This window comes from Aedes aegypti, chromosome 3 (assembly GCF_002204515.2).
Source record: "Aedes aegypti strain LVP_AGWG chromosome 3, AaegL5.0 Primary Assembly, whole genome shotgun sequence".
In the NCBI taxonomy this organism is placed as follows: Eukaryota; Metazoa; Arthropoda; class Insecta; order Diptera; family Culicidae; genus Aedes; species Aedes aegypti.
Genome location: NC_035109.1, coordinates 1,798,056 through 1,806,512, shown reverse-complemented (window position 1 = coordinate 1,806,512; position 8,457 = coordinate 1,798,056).

Sequence of the window (8,457 nt, the reverse complement as noted above, 5' to 3'; positions counted from 1 at the left end):
CTCCAAGGGTGGCGAAGTATTTAACAAATCTGTCAAAGCAGAATTGCAGTCTCTTGGTCAGAGCGTTGACAGGCCACTGCCGACTCAACTATCACATGGCAAATATTCAGCGTGCTGACTCATTTGTGTGTGATAGTTGTGACTCCGATTATGGAACTTCGTATCACCTGATATGTAACTGTCCAGTTTTTGCGCAAATGCGATTCAAATTACTTGGTAAACACTTATTAAGTGAAACTGAATACAGAAGCCTGAATCTTCAGGACATCCTGTTATTCTTAACCCGCTTTGGTAAGGAGCTATAGGCTCTCTTTACGCTCTTGCGTTTTGCAGTGCCCTTTTTAGGGCGCTGTTCGAACCCATTGCAGTATGGAGCTACATGCTCTCATTTCGCTTATGCGATCTTCCCTCTTCAAGGGACCCCACTCCTATTTCCTCCCATCTTTCCCTTCCCTTTCCTCTCCCATCGGGTAGATGATGAAATAGGCTCAAATATGGCGATGGCACAAATCTCCCAACTGGTGGGGAACGTGCCTTTGGAGCCGGCCTTCTGATACCTGATACCTGATACATCTAATGAAACTCTCTTAGAATTGCATCATACATGACATCCGGGTCCATTATGTTCGAGATATTATAGCGCATTTTTTTTAACAAAAATGTGTCCAACGCCTGATATATGTCATTTTATTTGAAAAAAAGCAACATGATGTTTTATGACGCATCTTATGGTCCCGGCAATTACTATACCATTTCAAAATCTTCCTTTTTAAATTATGCCAAACGACCATTATGCCAAACATCTGTTATGCCAAACGGCTTTATGCCATACGGGGTAGACCCCTGCAACGAGTCGAGTTACGTACAACATTTTTTTGCAATTTCGTTGAAAACCACTTGAGGGCATCTGGAGTTATATCGGAATGCATTCACCATTATTTTACGATTTCTGAAAAAATGTTCTGTAATGATTCATTACGCAACTCAAAACAGTTGCGTAATGAATCATTGCAGCACTGATTTCAGTTGCATAATGACTATTCCCGCACTGCATACTTCAGTGCAGGAAAGTAGGCCGTTTCATGACAGATTGGCGTAATGAAAAACAGCCTATTACGATGAGAAATTGCAAAAAAGACTATTAAATGGTATATTGAGTTTAAAATACGTTATCTATAACGAAGAAACTAGCCATGATTTTTTCCAGTGTGTCTTTTTACACTTCTTACAATCATAAGAAAGGTATAAAGTTCGCTTGAAAAACTGACATTTAATCCGAGGCCCGTAGGGCCAAGTCTCATATACCAATCGATAGAGCTCGACGAACTAAGCACATGTCCGTGTGTGTGTTACAAAATTGTCGCCTAATTATCTTAACCGTTTGTCAACCAATTTAAACACTTTTAGCTACAAATAAAAGCTTCAACATTCTCATAGAACGCTATTAAATTTAATTGCGATCGACTTTTCGTTACAGAGTTATGATTCAAACAGTATCGTAAAGTACTAGAAAAAGCATATTCTAATATTTTCAAGTGTCTGCATTTTGATAAATTTCTCAGCCATTTTTGAACCGATTCAAATTCATCGGCTAATTAAAGTTCTAACATTCGTTCATAAACCTTCAAATTTTCAATGAAATCGGATTACTAGCTACAGATATATCAATGGAAGAATTTTGTAAGGTACTGAAAAAAATAATACATTTATTGAAAAATATTCAACTTTTACATTATGATCAATTTCTTAGCTATTTCTAAACCGATTTAAGCTCTTTTTTCTTCGATTGTAGGCTTTGACATCATTCATAAACATACTGCAATCGAACTATAAGTTACAGAGATAAAACTTTTTTTTTCCAAAAAAAAATTAAAATTGCCTATTTTTAATTTGACTGCACATAAATCTTAAAAAAAAACGCTGGAAAGATCATTTTAAAACATAATTTTTAGCATAGTTCACATATTACTATATAAAATAGCGTAATGAAGTTTGATATCCGCCTTTTGACGTGCAGTTTCCAGGACTTTTATAATATAGTCGCAACATACTAAAGTTCAGTTATTCTGATACACGGTTCCGAATGAATGATAAATAATAATTACTTCAAACCTGTATGGAAATGTAAGCAGGGTTCAGTCTCACCATCGGTGAATTAAGTCAGGTTTTTGAAAATGTCGCAACTTTAAGTAAAATTTAGCACTTAAAATTCAAAAGATGTTTTTGGAAAAAAACACCTTCGTAGTAACAATAAATCATTGCCTCCAGAATGCGCCATATAAACTTTCAACTTTTGCACGGGAGTGTATATCCATTCAAGAGCAAAACTGAGAGAAATTTACAAAAAGTAAAGATGTCGATATCGACTCGTAGCTACTCTATAACTGATTATAAGTTTATGAAACTTGTTCAGGATTCACAGTAATCATTTTTAGGATAGTGATATGAAAAAATGGGCGTTATTGTTTGACTAACATGATTTTTTTAGCAAAACATTGAAAAAGTGGTATTTTTCTTAAATTCACTTGTTTCAAATATGTCTGCTTAAAGTCCGCTTCATTTGGATAGAACAACACAATAAAGAATCATCTAGCACATCAAAAATTAGTTTTGAATGCTGTATTGATTGGGGGGGTCCGTAGCCTTGAGGTAACGCTTTCGCTTCATAAGCGGAAGGTCATGGATTCAATTCCCAGCCCCTCCACAAAAAAAAACCCGTCCAGCCACCAGAAGACGCCGCACGGAGGACCGTGCGTTGGGAGAGCACATCGATCCTCCGTCAGTATCAGATGGTGACTGAGACAAACTGACCCTCTTTGTAGGCAGCTAGCCTCAAAAACGACTTAGGAACACGGCAAAATGAACCACCGCAAGAGCAAAGGACTATGGCTTATGTAAATCGATTGGACTGAACCGCAGAGCTCTCTCCTACCTGCTCGGTGTGAGAGTAAAAGAGTAGAAGAGAGTGAAAGCAGATGTAAATATAGTTAAGTTAAAAATAGATCTGTATCGGTATAGCAGATACAGACGAACAGAATCCGGCGCAGTAGTGGCCACGAGCACGGAGTGCCTTAAAAAAAAAAAAAAAAAAAAAAAAAAATAAATGCTGTATTGCGGTTTTTTTGAAAATTTTCCGTTCTGCGGTAGCCGCCGAGTTCTACGCAGCTGTCAAAGAATTAAGCAAAATAATTGTTTTAAATAGTTTTACGGTTAAATTTCATGAATATTATTCGATTACTTGTATCATTTTCGCATCGTACATAATACAAAAATATCACATAATCATTTATTAGCGCGAAACATGCCAAAACACACTACCTCCACTATTGGAGCTACCTCCACTAAGGGAGCGTTTGCCCTACTTTGATTTCTTATGAAAGTGGACAAATCCACTCTCAACCCAGAATAAATTAGGTTTATGAGAGCTGAACTTGTATAGAATACGTTCATTATTTTATGAAACCTTTTCGATATAGCACTATTGCGCAAATGTGCTCCATTAGGGCCCAAGTAAAAATGGAGCAAATGTTTTCTCCATGTAAACCAAAAAAATAAAAAGTTTTGTGTTTTTATTTTCTTTGATTTGTTGGTTTAAAAACTTCTTTTCAGGTTTCAAATTTACTTGGGCCTTAAACATGTAATAATTTATGCTGATTTACTTCGCTAAATGGCATATAATAGTTATGGCAACAACTGGTGGTATGGTCAAAACCGGTGCTTCTACCCTATCAGTGGCGCAACCAAGGGGGGGTTTTGGGGGTCTAAGAACCCCCCCGCCAACCCAAGACCTCAAAAATTATAAGGTTTGTTTTTGAAATTCAGTACTACACATAATACAACTACAGAGCAGTAACTTTGTTTGATTCGAATTACCACTGGGAATGTAAAGTAGTTTCCACAGCTATACTCTTTTAAGCTGCGTTTTTAAAATTTTAAGCTCAGATTAAAACATCAATTAGCTAAGAAATAACAAAATGTTCTAAACTTTTTCAGAAACAAACTGAAGGCGTTGTATCAACAGTTGCGATGCTCGCAACAAGAGAGAGAGAGAGAGAGAGAGTACCAGAAGAAAATCCTCGCATTTTTTGCACTCTCAATCGAATTGCTTGTGGATCTGTATTGAAAATACCTTTTTGCAATTCCGTTGCAAATCAATCAACTTTTCATTGAGAAGTTGATCAACATAACGGCCTACTTTTCCTACTGAAAAAAACAGTGCTGAAAAGTGCTACTTTTCAGTACTCTTTTCGGTGCCGAAAAGTAACACTTTTCAGTACTGTTTTGGTAGGCACCATCCGAACAACCCAGCCTCTTCATGCCATTTGTGCTTATTTGCGCGGCATGTGAGTCGAGACGAGTCCTTCTCACCTCGGGTGATGTGAGACGACTAAAGCTTATCCAATGGGAGCGAGTCGACAATTGTTCCTCATTCGCGTCTACGAAGGTAATTACCACAGTTGACCCTATGCGTGAAGCTCCGATTATTTTACATGGCAAAGCATAGGGAGTCAATTTTCAAATGCTTCTAAAAAATTCAAAACACTTGTTAATTAAATTCTGTCAAGTGTACGGGGTTAGACTATTGATCAACTATAGAATCAGCAGCATATTGAGAAAAAAATATAAAACTCAAAATTATATGCCTATAATGTAGCCCATCAAAAGTATATCAACATATACTGAAAAGATTTTAAATAACTATTGTAGTTAATTTTATATGAGCATTTGAAATTTCGCTTCCTATACCTTGCCGGGTAAAATTTTCGACGCTTCACGCATCGAGCAAACTTTTCCCAGATGGCAGCACCGTACCTTCGTACACTCGAATTCGACTCATCTCGCCTCACATGCCGCGCAGAATTAGCATAATTGCATCTGATCCGTTGTGCGATCTGATTCCGACAGGGGCAGTCCATTCACCACGTGATCAGTTTTTTGGGATTCCTGGTCAACCGCTTCCCCCCTAGTGGTGATTTGTCCATACACAAATTTATAAAATTTGTATGGACCGTGATCATTGGCCAGACGCTCCCTCTCCCCATGAATGACCACGTGATTCTGATTTGGAATCGAATAGTCCAACATTTGTAGTCAGCAACTGTTTGTGCTGTCTTACCTGATTTCGTTGGGAGCGTGAAAACTTGTGACATTCATGGGTGGGTACTACTGTATCACAGCCTACGTGATTGAAAAATACTGAATTGATACTACACATGGATGTGTGCCCATGTGGGTTCTCTTGAAATGTTTGTTTGTGCTTTTAGAGCTTAAATGTACAACTCGTGCTGAAAAAATCATCATTTTGCAACTTGTTGCCTAAATAACTATTACTCACGCTGCAAAAGAACTCTTGAGTTCTGAGCCAAAACAAAGCAGTCCTCGGAGAGTTGTGAGAGCATTCTTTTTTAATGGAATTTTACTCTGTGCTGCATCTTCCTCGCTCATTTTTCGATGCCTTTCTGCTTAGCATTTTTTTGCTCCCTCGCAAAAAGGCAAAGGCAGCATGCTGCTCTAGAGTTTGTCACCGAACTCTGATAATGTTGAGGAGTATTATCAAGCCTGGGTGCAGCATCCGAGATATTACAATTCTTATAGTTGCACCAGCGTTTGGCAAACAAACTTCTTGATTTTTAAAAATTACGGAAGAAAAAAAACCTGCGAACGCTATTGAAGTACAAGGCTGTTACAAGAGTCGCGGATTTCGCGATTTTCGCGGATTTATGTCGCCAGACGCGAAAATCGCGGGTGAATGAAAAACAGTCGCGAAAATCGCGGATTTGCTAAATCATGCCACGAAAGTCACATGCAATAGATTTGCCAGACACATTTAATTGTCAAGTTTTGAATAACGTATTTTCAATTATACACCAATTACAATGTTTCTATTTTTTCAATATCTTTGCAAGATATAAAGTTTGTATCTTTTGTTAATTGTGATTGTGTATTGCCAGATTCCTTGGATAGTAAACGCCGCGCGGCGGTCCTATAAAGCACTTGCAAAATTTCACGTGGCCTTCCTCTAAGGGAACGACGCGCCGCACTTCAGGAAACACCGCAATGCTATTTTTTCATCAGAATTAAGTAAACAGTGTGGAAAAAGTGCGGTACGTCGTTCCCTCAGGGGAAGCCCGCGTGAAATTTTGTGCGAATACCCCAATATATTGAAAGTGCAGAGAGTTAGGTCATATTGTAGTGGTGCCATCAAATTTTTATTTTATATACAATTTCATACAATCATTTGGAAGCTTGAAACTGTATGAGATATATTTGTCTTATTCTTAATATTTTAAAGACATAGACTGGCTTGTTTAGGAATATCCAGTTTTTCATACATTCTAATTCTACGTTAAAAATTGAGTTGTTGTGAAGGCAAAACTGTTACGATTGTTTTGGAAATTCTACTGTAATTCAAGAAAGCTTTCGGTTCAGTATTTTTAAACCCAAATATTTTAGAAAAATGAACAAAAATAGAAAATGGGATTTTTTATTGTGTTTTATAATATTTTGAACAGACTGTTTAAAACTAACATTATTTCAGAGGTATCGAATGAATGTTTGATGTTTTGGTCAATACCAGTCAAATGTTTGCAAGCTTTTGGCGATCTAATATGAAGTTTGACAAGCGAAAATTTGAATTGGGATTTACTATTTGACAACATAAGTTTAATAATTAGTCACATGCAAGTTATCACCAGTAACTTTGAATTGAATGTACAAAACTCTTTATTTATAGAAAGACATCTTAATCTTTTCCCGATGGTCAAGATATCGATAGCGTTAACAATTCTCAACATATTATGTATTGAATTAAAAAAGTTTTCTTCTTGCTTCTTGCTGTTTTTCCGTTTCAATGCCTCACATGCTCTAATGGAAAGATTTATGATATTCTCATTCTTATAACATTAAAAATTATGTACTTGGCTTTCGAGCAAACGTGGTACAGTGAAATGGAAAAAAAATGCTTCTAAATTTCGAAATGACCAACATTATTTTTCAAAACTAACAAAATGGATTTTCTAAACAATTGTGAAAATTAAAACCCTGCCCTTGGGTGATGGGATTGACGGTGATTAATCAAGTTGGCATTACATATTGTACTCTAATGTTTATTGATCGCGAAAATTAATCGTAATTATAACTTATAAAATGTAAGTTAATCTAGTAGTTTAAGTTATATAATGACATGTGTTGCAATGCTTAATATATTTTACACTTGATTTATCACACCTTCAGCATGAGTTTAGTTACTGTCGCATGATCTAACACCAGATAACTACGCGTAATGCTGGAGGGACCGGCAGGACCCACTACCAGTCTCTACTAACACTCAAATCACTAACAAGACTGGGAAACCAACGATCACCTTCATCAGTAGCACTATTTCTAATAGTAGTATTAGTTCAATATACACAAGTCGTTTTCAATAGTCCACGAGGCGCAAGAGTGGGTGCGGGTGGTCTCTGACTTTCATATTAGGTTTACTAACAACGTAGTAATACTTACTTTGGTATAAGACCAATACTGTGGGTTGCCCTAATTCAGCGCATCGCCTAAATCCGATGTCCATACCGCTATTTGTTTTTTGTATATTCATAATTGCAATTAAAAACATCATAAACAATAATTTCCAATGTTTGAGAAATATTCCAAAATGTGTTGACTTACGGCATTTTACAATATTGCGTTATCTAGTAAGGTTGTAGCGGAATTAGAGAAGTATTACTGATATATGTATAATAATTAGAAAACTAATGGCGCTGTTGTTACTGAAATGTTTCATTCTCTACTGTCTTTTATAAAATAATATAATATTTTTGAACAGAATGCTGTAATTTATAACTTATTTAATTCTCTAAACATTTTTGCACTACCTTGCATCCACACCAACACTGGCGACATTAGCGTTCTTTGGGTAGTATTTCTGTTATGTAGTAGTAACCTCTACCGTTTTTATTCTAACGATCATAACATAATTATCGTGAGCGTAGTAGTGGAAATAACATAGAAGTAGCTTTTGTATTTGTAGTTAAGGTACCATGATATTAGTTGAATCCTGTCCTTTGGTTCAGAATGGGGTACGGGCGCGTTCTGCCAACTCGGCAGAACAGAGGCAGATTTCTTGTGTGAACAAGTTACAACATGGACGTTCTAAAGTGCCAGAATGAAATGTTGGGCTTGTGGGGAGCACTTGAAGATGGAGTGGAAGGTCATTACTTCGCGTTCGTGCTATACTTCTCCATATCTATAAATTATATACAATAACCGACCCTTAGCTTAACTATTTAAATTATCAGTTGGAAATACAATAATCTTTTTGAGCTAACTAACATGTCGTCGCTTTAATTTAATCATAATGATCTTTTATCTACATTCGTCGAACCATTTTGAATGGCCGTTGTGAGAATATCATCAAGAACTTCTCACATGCAATAAAGCTGGATTGTCCTACATTGAAAC